Raw genomic sequence first — 14,663 nt, forward strand, 5'->3', positions numbered from 1 at the left:
AGTCATTAATACCCTCATTTTCAGGCGAGAAACCTCTTACCCGGGTTTTTGCCCTCGCCCCCAGCTTACAGGTGGCAGAGCTAGAATTTGCCCAGGTCTTTCGGTCTCCTGAGTTGGGGTCTTGCCACAGACCCAGCGCCCACGAGTTCTGGCACTTTGGTCAGCCTTATAAACCGGTTCTCCTCTGCCGCCGCTGGCATGGGCTTTTCCTAAGGTTCACAATGAGCACCTGTTCTTAAAGGGGGCGCAGCCCCACCTGCGCCCCCGGGACCTCTAGCATGAGGGTCGAGCCTGGGGTGCCCGGGGGCTTTCTGTTCCCAACCCTCTGGATCACAAGCCCACTTCTCACTAGAAGTTGACAGGCTGTGGGCAGACCCGGTCTCCCTGCGTCCCACTTCAGGTGCGCACCTACCGCCCGCCACACCGAGGTCCCGGGTCCACCTCCCTGCGGGGGCCTGGCTTGAATCAGCGAGCTAAGTTTGCACATGCGCAGATGTCGCCCAGAAAACCCGGCCCGGAAGTGTGGCGCGCTAGCCATCCGGATGTGAGATCACGTTTCTGGGAAACTCAGCGCCGAGACTTACTTCGCAGCGTTTTCTCTGCTGGATGATTGGAAGATGTCCCTGACTGCCTCGCCTGCCCACATTCTGCCAGAGCCCCTAGAGGTTGGAGTTAAGTTTGACCTTTGCTGCCGAATACAGTACGTGGTCCTCCATCAAATCCGGATTGGAAAAACAGCTGCCAGACACATTGGAAACAATTTGGGAAATTTGGATGTGTGCTGGCAATTATAAATATTAAAGAATATTGCGGTTATTCTTAATTGTTAAGTGGAATTATATTGGAAAATACTGGTTTTTATAAAGACGTGCACGGGGAAGCATTTAATATTGAAAGGATCGTTAATTCACTTTACAAATTTTCGGCGATAACTAATTAACAAAGCGGATATGGCAAAAGGTTAAGTTTTCTTAAATCAAGGACAGACATGGCTACAGATAGATTCTCATTTTACCGTTTCCTGCGTTTCTATGTGCTTAAACATTTTTCTCTCTCTCTCTTTTTTTTTTTTTACATGCTGAACATTTTATTAATGTTAAGTTTAAAAGCGTTACATTTGGGTTACACTAAGATATAGGGCTGCTGCTTCTTAAAGACGTTATCCACTGGCATTGGGTTGTTGGGTTAGGAATAATGAAGCTTGGCTATTTTTTTTTGTTAAGCAGTCACAATTTACAAATTCACAGTCTTGGTCTACGACTTGCTCAGTAACATTAGGCTCTCGTCTTCTTCCTCGCTAAAGTGCTTCTTGATGGTGTTCAAAGCCGACAGGCTAATCTGACGCTTCTCATGCAGTTGTAAAGCTTCAATTCTATCAATTCCACCGAGTTCTTCCATCAGAAGACACACGTTTTCTTTCTCAGACAGTTTCTCTACCGCCTCGAGGATGAAAGAGATGACATCGAGGATGATGAGAACAATTTTAACATCTGGGGCGGTGAGCAGATTCACCGGGGGCTCCAGGATCCCAGAATGGACGAGCTGGATCAGGTGATCCATGGTGGCCCCTGTTACAAAGTTCGCCACCGTCCAGATAGCCTCTTTCTGGACTTTAAATTCTCCGTGTTTTAGCACAGCCACCAAGGGAGGCAAGACGTCGTAGGCAAGCAGCTGCTGGATGTGGTGACAGGGCCCTGCTGCCACGTTGCTCAGGGCCCAGGCTGCCTCCTTCTGGATAGAGGGCTTGTTGTGTTGGAGGAGCTGGGGGAGCACGTTCAGTATGCCCCTGTCGATGGCCCTCTGCGTCTGTTCATCTGTGCCCGTGACAATGTTCCCCACTGTGCGGAGAGAAGGGGTCAAGACGTTGAGCTCTGAGCTGTTCAAGAGCGCCACCAGCCTGGGCAGGACCCCTGTGTCAACCCCTTGGCTGATGCGCTTGCTGCAGCTGTCAGTGAGGTAGGACAGCGCCCAGCAGGCGTCGGAGAGAACCTCGCTGTCATGGTGCTGTAGGAGTGGAGGAGGGCCAGCAGTATCTGCGTCACCGCAGTGTCACAAGGGTACAGGTTCTTGTTTCGGCACAGGTTGGACAAGGTCCACGTGATATTCAGCAGGAATGTGATTGGTAGGGTGTGTGAAATCAAGGCCAGCAGATGTGGAATAGCATTGCTTGAGATGATCTTATCTCTGAACTCTGGGCCATCACCGGCTATGTTACCAAGAGCCCACACTGACTGTTCACACACAGCCAGGTTAGGGGAAGACAGGAGCGCGATCAAGGGCTGGATGGCTCCCCCTTCTACCACGGCTCAAGTCTGCTCTGAAGTCCCTGCAGCAATGTTGGTGAGGGCCCAGGCAGCCTCAAACTGCAAGCAGGGGTAAAGTGATGACTTCAGGAACTCCACCGACCTAGGAATGAGGCCCGCTTCGACCACCAATTTCAGAAGGGGGTTCTTTTCCTGCCATAGCATTTTCCTGGCTGTCTGGGTGGCCTGGAAACACAGGGCTGGATCTGAGCTATTCACGACTTGGATTATTTCACCCAGAGTGAGGCTGACCGCTACCCCGCTGGCTGTTTTTTCAGAAGGTGTGTCAGGGCAGAAGCTGGTGATATTCCTTCTCTTTAAGGTCTGTTCATCTTTCTCGGCCTTTCGGAGCTTCAGGCTGACTGCCATCCTCTGCTGTTGCCTCAGAAATGCATCTTTGCCTCGGTACTTAAATTTTCTCAGCCTCTCTTCTGGAGCATCTAAGCTCGGCATATTGGTGGTTAGTAGTAAGTTACCTGTAGTCCCAGCTACTTGGTAGGCTGAGGTGGGAGGATCGCTTGAGCCCATCAAGTCAAGGCTGCAGTGAGCCATGATTGCACCACTGCACTCCTGCCTGGGTGACAGAGCAAGACCCTGGCCAGGAGCCGCCAACATTTTTCAACACAAAGGAAGAAAGAAAGAAAAACAGGATCCTCCCTCCATCAATTTGCGTTTTCAACTCAAAGCTGGCCCTAGACATTAGGGTACATACAAGTAATGTCTTGGGAATAAGGCTGTGAAATTTAAATGAAATAATTGGACACGGAGCACAGCGTTATTATAAAGAATAGTATCTGTGATCGTGACCAACAGGGTTTCAGGAAAGGTGAACAAAAGAAAAAAAAATTCTTCAAAAATACATAATAAACGAAAGCACACAACGCAAAATAAGAAAACATGCTATCAAGCAAATCATGGCTCTCCCAGAGATATCCCTACTTAAATCTTGCATGAGCACCTTGTAGATTTTCTAGCCAATTCAGGGAAATACGGTCATAATATCATAGGAACATCTTTTTACTAAATTATACATACAGAGCATTCATCCGCTCAATATCATTCCATAACATCAATCATTTCTTCCGTAAAATGATAAATTTAAACAGTAGAACCTATTCGCCCTGGGGTTGGTCACGAAATCAGTACAATCCAAGTGAACACATGCGTGAAACTTTGCTTCCCGGCGACATTCCTGGGGGGCGCCGGCGAGAGTCCGCCCCTAGAGGCAGCTGCGCGAGGCTAGGGGACGCGCCGAGACACAGGGGCCCCGATCTCTGAGTCCTGGTGGGGCACCCAGGAGCCCGACTTCGGGGTGCTCTGCGGGGCGAAGCCGCCTCCGGACCCTCGCGGCTGCAGTCTTCTGGGGGTACGTAGCGGAGGGGCAGCAGCAAGCGCCCGGCTCCGCCGCGCCCTCAGCTCCCTCCCTCCGCGCGTCCCCACCTGGCTCCGCCAAGACTGCGGGCTTCCCCGCCGGCCGGCGTCAGAGCGAGTCCCCTGGCTTCACTCGGCGCGATCTGGGAGCCCAGTGGCTGGGGTTGGGGCGGGGTCCGTTCTTTGCCTTCCGCCGTCTTGAGGCAACTTCGCGGTCAAGTCCCGGGACAGCCGCAAAGGAATCTGGTCTCCCCTGCCTGGGGTCGTTCCTGGTGAATGTGGCCCTTCATCAGACGGGGTTTTCCATCTGCGCAAAAATGAAACTTACTATGTGTGCTTTTTGGGGGGGGTGGGGAGGGACAAAAACCATATTTTCTATAAACAACTTAATTGGCTTATTGATACTCGAATACTCTACTTCTGTTTCATTAAATGCAGTTTTCCATGTAAAAATCCTTGAACTTGTAATGCGAGAGCTAAAGATAACAGTATGATAAACGGTCAACCCAACCATATTTGTTCGCTTTGTATTAAGCCTGGCAACTTGTTACTTTATTATCCTTAAGTTCTTTACTGAGAAAGGCCGTTAAATAAGCCTCGTTATTTCTTGAACACTTGAGTTTCCGCCGTTTATTATTTAAAGTAAATATATTAAACGTTTCTCTTAAAAATTTAGACACTGTAAATTTGATTAAAATATAGCAGTGAAAAAAAGCAATAAGGAATCTCCCCCCCTACTCTCCAGCCCACCTCCCAAGTACAACCAATGTCCACTGATGCCAAACTCTAGACTTTAGGCTACAACAAACAATGCATTTCAAAAAAACTTCTTTGCAACTTGCTTTTAACAGGTAAAGTTGTCTCATAATTGAGTTATCTGGTCAGGCCATAGAGAAGGAAATCATTCTTTCCTTAACGACACTGTAAGGTATATCGTGTTGATTTCATCAGCTTTTTGTGAAGAATGTTCAGTTTGTTTCCAGTTTTCACTATTATAAATAATATATATTATTTATTATATATTTTTATATAATATATTTATTTATATTATATATATAATAAATATAATAATATATTTATTATATATATTTATTATTTATTATATATTATAAATAATATATATTATTTATAATATATAAATAGCATTGTTCATACATCTGTTGATATTTGTGTGATTATTTCTTTGCACAAGTGCCAAAATGATAGAATTGTGCAGTTAAGATGTGTAGGTATGAACACATTACAGATGCTAACAAGTAGTCCTCAAAGAGGCTGTATCAGTTGATGCTGTTTCCTCACATCCACTCCAACACCAGATAGCATGCGTTTTTGGTAACTGATTAATAGAAATGCTGAAGGTTAAACATCAAATGATGCACCATACATTTCTCTAACAACAACAAAACAACAACAAAAAATGCTTAAAGAATTAGTATTCATGTTTTAATGGAGAGAAAGTGGTCCAAAAAGACATTTACTGAAAACCTGCTATGTGACGGGCATCATTCTACACGCGGGCATAACAGGAATAAAAGACATAAACATCCTCACTTTGGTAGTCAATTGTTAAGAAACAATGGGACACTTAAAAACACGTAATAAAAGGGACTTTTACAAAGACTGGGCAGAGTTGATTAGGTGTCCTGAGACTAGTGACAGTGGAATTATCACCACCAGGGTTGATGTGAGGGGAAGGAAATGTTAATAGAACCTGGCAAAAGAGACCATCCTGACAGGAGCTATGGCCTTAAAAAGAGGAACATTGGCAGAGCGCGGTGCTTACGCCTGTAATCCCAGCACTTTGGGAGGCTGAGGTGGGCAGATCATGAGGTCAGGAGATCAAGACCAGCCTGGCCAACATGGTGAAACCCCGTCTCTACTAAAATACAAAAATTAGCTGGGCGTGGTGGTGGGCACTTTTAATCCTAGCTACTTGGGAGTTTGAGGCAGGAGAATTGCTTGAACCCAGGAGGCGGAGGTTGCAGTGAGCCAAGATGGTGCCACTGCATGCCAGTCTGGTGCCTGGTGACAGAGCGAGACACTGTCTCAAAAAAAAAAAAAAAAAAACAGTTTGGTATAATTACACAAGGAAGGCATCTATGCATGGAGATTTCCTTTTCAGCATATTTTTAACTATGAATTCCATTTCTTTAATATAAAACTACTTAAATTATCTATTTTATATTGGGTGAGTCTTCTTTGTGTTTTTCAAGGAATTAGAACACTTGCATTATTGAATTTTGGGTAGACTGGTTCATATTATTCTCTTATTAAGCTTTTAATGTCTGTAGGTTCTATAGTTAGAATCCCTCTTTTCTCCCTAATGTTGGTAATTTATATATTCTCTTTATGTTTGTCAATATTGCTAGATGTTTATCAACTTTATTTATCTTTTCCAAAACCCTCCACAGCTTTTGGGTTGATTTTCTCTTGTTTTCATGTTTTTGATTTTCTTGATTCCTTGTATCTTTATCATTTGCTTTCTTCTTCTAGCTTTTAGTTTATTTTGCTTCCCTTTTTCTGTCTCGTGGTAGAAACTTACATTGTTAATGTGAGACTTTTCCTTTTTTAATATAAACATTTAATGTTCTAAATTTCCTATAAGCACAGCTTTATGTGCATCCAACAGATATTATGTTGTAAATGATGCTAATTGTGAATGCATGAGTGATCAACCAACACCTCTGCTGGTAGCTGATTTACTTTTCTTCAATGAAGTTCAGTAAACCAAAAGAAAAAGTTAAAGACTACAATCCATTTTGTGTTATTTTTGTGTACAATATGGAACACGTAGTCAGGCTTGAGCTTTTTTGTTTTTCCTCTACAAATATCCAATTGTTCCGTCACTATTTATGGAAACAACTATCCTTCCCTAGTTGAGATACCTTGGAAAACACTCTTCAGGATATTATCCAGGAGAACTTCCCCAAACTAGCAAGGCAGGCCAACATCCAAATACAGGAAATAAAAAGAACACCACAAAGATATTCCTTGAGGAGAGCAACCCCAAGGCACATAATTGTCAGACTCACCAAGGTTGAAATGAAGGAAAAAATGCTAAGGGCAGCCAGAGAGAAAGGTTGAATTACCCACAAAGGGAAGCCCATCAGACCCACAGCTGCTCTCTCAGCAGAAACCCTACAAGCCAGAATAGAGTAGGGGCTAATATTCAATATCCTAAAAGAAAAGAATTTTCAACCCACAATTGCATATCCAGCCAAACTAAGCTTCATAAGTGAAGGAAAAATAAAATACTTTATGGACAAGCAACTACTGAGAGATTTTTTTCACCACTGGGCCTGCCCTACAAGAGCTCGTGAAGGAAGCACTAAACACAGAAAGGAACAACCAGTACCAACCATTGTAAAACATACGAAACTGTAAAGACCATCAACACAATGAAGAAACTACATCAACTAATGGACAAAACAACCAGCTAGCATCAAAATGGCAGGATCAAATTCACAAATAATATTAACCTTAAATGTAAATGGGCTAAATGCCCCAATCAAAAGACACGGACTGGCAAATTGGATAAAAAGCCAAGACCCATCGGTTTGCTGTATTCAGGAGACCCATCTCATGTGCAAAGACACACATAGGCTCAAAATAAAGGGATGGAAGATTTACCAAGCAAATGCAGACAGAGAGAAAAAAAAGTAGGGCATTACAATCCTAGTCTCTGATAAAACAGACTTTAAACCAATAAAGATCAAAAGAGACAAAGAATGGCATTATAATGGTAAAGGGATTAATGCAACAAGAAGAGTTAACTATCCTAAATATATATGCACCCAATACAGAAGCACCCATATACATACAGTGAGTTCTTAATGACCTGCAAAGAGACTTAGTCTCCCACACAATAATAGTGGGAGACTTTAACACCTCACTGTCAATACTAGACAGATCAACAAGACAGAAAATTAAAAAAGATATCCAGGACTCAGATTTGGACCAAGGAGACATAATAGGCATCTAAGAACTCTCCACCCCAAAACCACAGAATATACATGCTTCTCAGCCCCACATTGCACTTATTCTAAAATTGACCACATAATTGGAAGTAAAACACTCCTCAGCAAATTCAAATGAACAGAAAGCATAACAGTTTCTCATAAAACAGGGCAATCAAATTAGAATTCAGGATTAAGAAACTCACTCAAAACTGCACAATTACATGGAAACTAAACAACCTGCTCCTGAATGACTACTGGATAAATAATGAAATGAAGGCAGAAATAAAGATGTTCTTTGAAACTAATGAGAATGAAGACACAACATACCAGAATCTCTGGGACACATTTAAAGCAGTGTCTAGAGGGAAGCATATAGCACTAAATGCCCAAATAAGAAGCAAGGAAACATCTAAAATTGACACCCTAACATCACAATTAAAAGAACTAGAGGAGCAAGTTCAAAAGCTAGCAGAAGACAAGAAATAAATAAAATCAGAGAAGAACTGAAGGAGATAGAGACATACACACACACAAAAAAAAACCTTCAAAAAATCAATAAACCCAGGAGGTGCTTTTTTGAAAAGATCAACAAAATAGATAGACTGCTAGCCAAACTAATAAAAAAGAAAAGAGAGAAAGATTCAAATAGATACAATAAAAAATGATAAAGGGATATCACCACTGATCCCACAGAAATACAAACTATCATCAGAGATTACTACAAACACCTCTATGCACATAAACCAGTAAATCTAGAAGTGGATCAATTCCTGGACACTTACAGCCTCCCAAGACTAAACCAGGAAGAAGTTGAATTTCTGAATAGACCAATAACAAGGTCTGAAGTTGAGGTAGTAACAATAGCCTACCAACTAAAAAAAGTCCAGGACCAGATGGGTTCACAGACAAATTCTACCAGAGGTACAAAGAGGAGTTGGTACCATTCCTTCTGAAACTATTTCAAACAATACAAAAAGAGGGAATCCTCCCTAACCCATTTTATGAGACCAACATCATCCTGATACCAAAACCTGGCAGAGACACAACTAAAAAAGAAAATTTCAAGCCAATATCCATGATGAATACTGATGCAAAAATCTTCAATAAAATACTGGCAAACTGAATGCAACGGCACATCAAAAAGCTTATCCATCATGATCAAGTCGGCTTCATCCCAGGGATGCAAGGCTGGTTCAACAAACACAAATCTATGAATGTAATTCATTACATAAATAGAACCAAAGACAAAAGCCACATGATTATCTCAATAGATGCAGAGAAGGCCTTTGGCAAAATTCAACAGCCCTTTATGCTAAAAACTCTTAGTAAACTAGGCATCGATGGATCGTATCTCAAAATAATAAAAGCTATTTATGACACACCCACAGCCAATATCATACTGAATGGGGAAAAACTGGAAGCATTCCTTTTGAAAACTGGCACAAGACAAGGATGCCCTCTCTCACCACTCCTATTCAATATAGTATTGGAAGTTCTAGCCAGAGCAATTAGGCAAGAAAATGAAATAAAACGTATTTGAATAGGAAGAGGGGACATCAAATTGTCTCTGTTTGCAGATGACATGATTGTATATTTAGAAAATCCCATTGTCTCAGCCCCAAATCTCCTTAAGATGATAAGCAACTTCGGCAAAGTCTCAGGATACAAAATCGATGTGCAAAAATCACAAGCATTCCTATACAGGTATTGATCAACTTACGACCTATGCAACTTACGACCATTCGACTTTACAACCACAATTGCTAGCCACGACTGCTCCGCTGTAGATTTTTGGAAACACTGCAACATTTTGATATGTATCAAGAATATCGCTACTGCCTGGGAGGCTGTGACTATAAACTGCATGAATGGCATCTGGAAAAATTGTGTTAAGCGCTATGTTAATGATTTTGACGGATTTGACAGTGAACATGAACTTGAAACGATTTGGGAAAAAGTAGTAAAACTTGCTAAAGACCTTTCTTTGGAGTGTGAAATTGAAGATGTCGAAGAGTTGCTAAACAAAGAATCCGGAGAACTTACAAATGAAGAGCTAATCGAACTGGAAGAAGAAAGAGTGGCGGAAGAAGAAAGAAGAGAAGCAGAGAAAGAAGAGGAGGAGCCAGAAAGAAAGTTCACCACTAAGGGATTATCAGACGGTTTATCTTTACTGGATAAACTTCGTATACATTTTGAAGCAATGGACCCAAACATCGAACGATTTGCAAGGATTGAACGGATGGTGCACGATGTGTTTTGTCCATATCGTGAAATTTATGAAGAAAAAAAGAAACATACAATTCAGACAAAGCTCACCATGTTTATGAGAAAACCAACTCTGGTAACCCCAACTGCTGCGTCAGATGACAACATCAACGATCCGCAGCCAAGCACCAGCGGCGAATAAAATGTTTCGTACATGTTTATATATTTTGATATTTTTGCAATTGGGAAAATGTTTCCTATGGAATTTTTTACACCTATATTTTGTATTTTTGTATGCACCTGTATTTTGTAATTTTGTATGTTTTGCAAATGTTAAACCAGTTGTACTGGTAATGCAGTGTTTTACTTAAACCTGATGAATGTAAAAATAAGAAACAAAATGGTGTAGAGATGATACAAAAGGCATAAAATGAACAAAGAAAATTATGGTATATAACAATAATGAAAGAAAATTATGATAAAATATGACTTAAAGATTTTTATAACATCATTTCACAGTACTGTACATATAGCCTACTCAACTTATGACCAAATCATGTTATGACCGGTCTGTTGGAACCAATCATGGTCGTAAGTCGAGCACTAGCTGTACACCAATAACAGACAAACAGAGAGCCACATTATGAGTGAACTCCCATTCACAATTTCTACAAAGAAAATAGGAATACAACTAATAAGGGATGTGAAGGACCTCTGCAAGGAGAACTACAAACCACTACTCAAGGAAATAAGAGAGAACACAAACAGGTGGTAAAATCTTCCATGCTCATGGTTAGGAAAAATCAATATGAAAATGGCCATATTGCCCAAAGTAATTTATACATTCAATGCTATCCCCATCAAGCTACCAATGACTTTCCTCACAGAACTGGAAAAAACCACCGTAAACTTCATATGGAACCAAAATGATCCCACATAGCCAAGACAATCCTAAGCAAAAAAAAAAAAAAGAAAGAAAGAAAGAAAAAGAAACCAAGCTGGAGGCATCACACTACCTGACTTCAAACTATATTACAAAGCTGCAATAATAAAAACAGCATTATACTGGTACCAACACAGAGATATAGACCAATGGAACAGAACAGAGGCCTCAGAAATAATACCACACAACTATAACCATCTGATATTTTACAAACCTGACAAAAACAAGCAATAGGGAAAAGATTCCCTATTTAAGAAATGGTGTTGGGAAAGCCAGCTAGCCATATGCAGAGAGCTGAAACTAGATCAGCTTACACCTTATTCAAAAATTAGCTCTAGATGAATTAAAGATTTAAATATGAGGCCTAACACCATAAAAACTCTAGAAGAAAACCTAGGCAATACCATTCAGGACATAGGCATGGGCAAGGACTTCATGACTAAAACACCAAAAGCAATGGCAACAAAAGCCAAAATAGACAAATGGGGTCTAATTAAACTTAAGAGTTTCTACGCAGCAGAAGAAACTATCAATAGAGTGAACTGGCAACCAAAAGAATAGGAAAAAAGTTTTGCAAGCTACCCATCTGACAAAGGGCTACTATTCAGAATCTACAGAGAACTTAAACAAATTTACAAGAAAAAAACAACCCCATCAAAAAGTGGGCAAATGATATGAACAGACACTTTTCAAAAGAAGACATTTATGCAGCCAACAAACATATTTTAAAAAGCTCATCATCACTGGTCACTAGAGAAATGCAAATCAAAACCACATTGCGATATCACCTCACACCACTTAGAATGACGATCATTAAAAAATCTGGAGACAACTGATGCTGGAGAGGCCATGGAGAAATAGGAACACTTTTATACCGTTGGTGGGGGTGTAAATTAATTCAACTATTGTGGAAGACAGTGTGGCGATTCCTCAAGGATCTAGAAATAGAAATACCATTTGACCCAGCAATCCCATTACTAGGTATATACTCAAAGGATTATAAATCATTCTATTTTAAAGACACATGTACACGTATGTTTACTGCAGCACTGTTGACAATACAAAGACTTGGAACCAACCCAAATGGAGTGCAATGGCGTAATCTCGGCTCACCGCAACCTCCGCCTTCTGGGTTCAAGCAATTCTCCTGCCTTAGCCTCCTGAGTAGCTGGGACTACAGGCACACGCCACCATGCCCAGCTAATTTTTGTATTTTTTAGTACAGATGGAGTTTCGCCATGTTGGCCAGGATGGTCTCAATCTGTTGACCTCATGATTCGCCCGCCTCGGCCTCCCAAAGTGCTGGGATTACAGGCGTGAGCCACGGCACCCAGCCTATACGTATAAATCTTTCCAAACAAAACAATAAACAAACATAGAAAAACTCTGAAAAGATACCTGGAAGAAGATGGGCTGGCCAGAGACATCAAGGGTTGATGAACTGTGGGGTGATGAGTTCTCTGTTTCCTTATGCTTCTCATATGCCATGGACAGGGCACTACAGAAACTTCTAAGCCAGAACTACCAATAGGTACAGACAATGAAACAAATGGCCTAAGAAAAGTGTGGATCTTTAGCCAAAGGCCTTGTAATGGATGGCCTATGAAGAGAAAACCTTTTACCAATATCAGCCCTACACCAGCCAAGCACCAACAGAAAAGCTGTGCCACTCTCTACCCTGTGGAAGCAAGCAGGGGAACTCTGATTTCCCAGGCTGGTGGCCTTGGTAGGGCTGAGCATAGAGCTAATCGTGCATCAGCTGCCTGGCAGAAGTGGGTGGCAGGAGGAGCTGAGATTCCATCCCATGCCTGGAAGCAGAAAGTGCTCTGATTCCCCGACAGGGGCAGTGTCAGTGGGATCAAACATTGGGCTGAGCCTTCACCCAACTCAGCAGCAATGAAATTTGACAAGGCAGTAAAAGGCAGAGATGGTAACCGTGAGGCTCCATCCCTCCAGGCCTTGTCATCAAGGTCCGTTGGGTGCTGACCCTTCACCTCCACTTGGCATCAAGAAGGCAGAATAGAGTGCTATAAGGAAGGGTAATTGATGCTCTGCTTCTCCCCTTTCCTGATATCAATGATATGCAGAGGGGAGCTGACTCTCTACCCCTACTCATAGCAACAAGGTGCTGTGAGTCAGCCTTCTACTCTTCCTCCCTTCCCTCCCACCCTGCAGCTTTGAAGGCAGTGGAGCCAATCAGGGAGGTGGTCACATGATCCCACTCAGAGGCACCAAGGTGGTGTGAGTCAGTGTCCCACTTTGACCAGGAAGGTGACTGTGGGGTGAGGAAGGATTTGAACTTTCACCCCACCCATCTGCAACAATGCAGTGTGAGTCAGTGCCCCATATTTACCAGGATGGTTTGGAGGAGTCTATTAGGAAGCTGAACAAACACACCCACCTGGCCCTGGCATCATATCCGCTTAAAAAAAAAAGATTAAATAGGATTCGTGGTCTCATAATATACAAAATATCTGGCATACAATAAAAGAAAACAAACACTCGTCATGCCAAGATTCAGAAAAATCCCACAGAAACAAAAAAAAAATAGCAGACACTAACAAAAAGATAAATCAGATAATAGTATTATCTAACAAGGGTTTTTAGGCAACTATCATAAAAATGTCTCAACAAGCAATTGCAATTTTTGTGAGTAAAAAAATTAGAAAATTTCCCCCAAAAAATCAAACATTACAAAAAGAAACAAAATGGGAGAAAACTGAAAAAAATATGATAACAAATAAAAAAACTTGCTAGATATGCTCAATAGCAGAGTGGACACGAAAGAAGATAGAATCAGTGAACCTGAGGACAGATCAATAAAATTTACCCAATGTGAGCAGCAGAAAAAAAGGAGCTTAAAAAAATAGAAAAATTACAGCATGTCAGGGCATGGTGGCGCATGCCTGTAGTCCCAGCTACTCAGGAGGCTGAGGCAGGAGAATCACTTGAACCCAAGAGGCGAAGGTTGCAGTGAGCCAAGATTGCACCACTGCACTCCAGCCAGGGTGGATGGTGGGGCGGAGAACATAGGAAACAAACAGAAAGCAAATAACAAAATGACAGACTTCAGCCCTCATATATCAGAATTGCTACAAGGCGTTTCTTCAAGTGGTCTATATACAGTAATTAAAAGAGATTGGCAGAGTGGATTTAAAAAAAAAAATCAAACATGATTCAACAATATGCTGGATCTACAAATAACTCACTCCAAATACAATGCCATAGGAAGACTGAAAATGAAAAGCATTAAAATAAGTATACCATCCAAACATTAACTTAAATGTAGAAGTCACTATATTTATACTAATATAGTAGACCTCAGAGCAAAGAATTGCTGGAGACAAAGAGGGACATGACATAATGATTTTAAAAAATTAATTTACCACAAAGACAAAATGATCTCACATGGGTACATACCAAGAACAGAGCCTTAAAATGTGCGAAGCAAAAACCAATAAAGCTGAAAGGAGAAATAAACAAAACTACAACCGTAAGTTTGGACTTCAACATTCCTCTCAGCAATTGATAAAACGACTAGACATAATTTTAAAAATTGTAGTAATTTATCAAAAAATGGAGCAAATAATATAAAATAATACAAAATTAACAGTGTGTTTGATGATGAGAAATGTCATTTGCAGACTCCTTCCTTTGGCAGACCTTGATTGGGCAGGTTTGATGTGCATGAGCTTAACCCCGGATGAACTTGGATGTGGTCCAGAGCTAACATCTGGACTCTGTGTCTGCGGCTGTGGCCACTTTACCCTCCTTCAGACCTGAAGCCACTCTTGCTCTCAGAGGCACACAGAAGAGACGTCGGGCGCATGGGAGGCACTGCTCAGCAGCCTCAGTGGTGCACCAAGCACATCACCAAAAGCA

General features: G+C 41.7%; 1 pseudogene; it reads right to left on the reverse strand.

The window, feature by feature from the left end:
- Window positions 1-1,159: 1,159 nt before the first annotated feature.
- LOC108316995 lies at window positions 1,160-2,756 on the reverse strand (annotated as a pseudogene).
- Window positions 2,757-14,663: the final 11,907 nt, after the last annotated feature.

The sequence above is a fragment of the Cebus imitator genome, unplaced genomic scaffold (assembly GCF_001604975.1).
Source record: "Cebus imitator isolate Cc_AM_T3 unplaced genomic scaffold, Cebus_imitator-1.0 Scaffold196, whole genome shotgun sequence".
NCBI lineage: Eukaryota > Metazoa > Chordata > Mammalia > Primates > Cebidae > Cebus > Cebus imitator.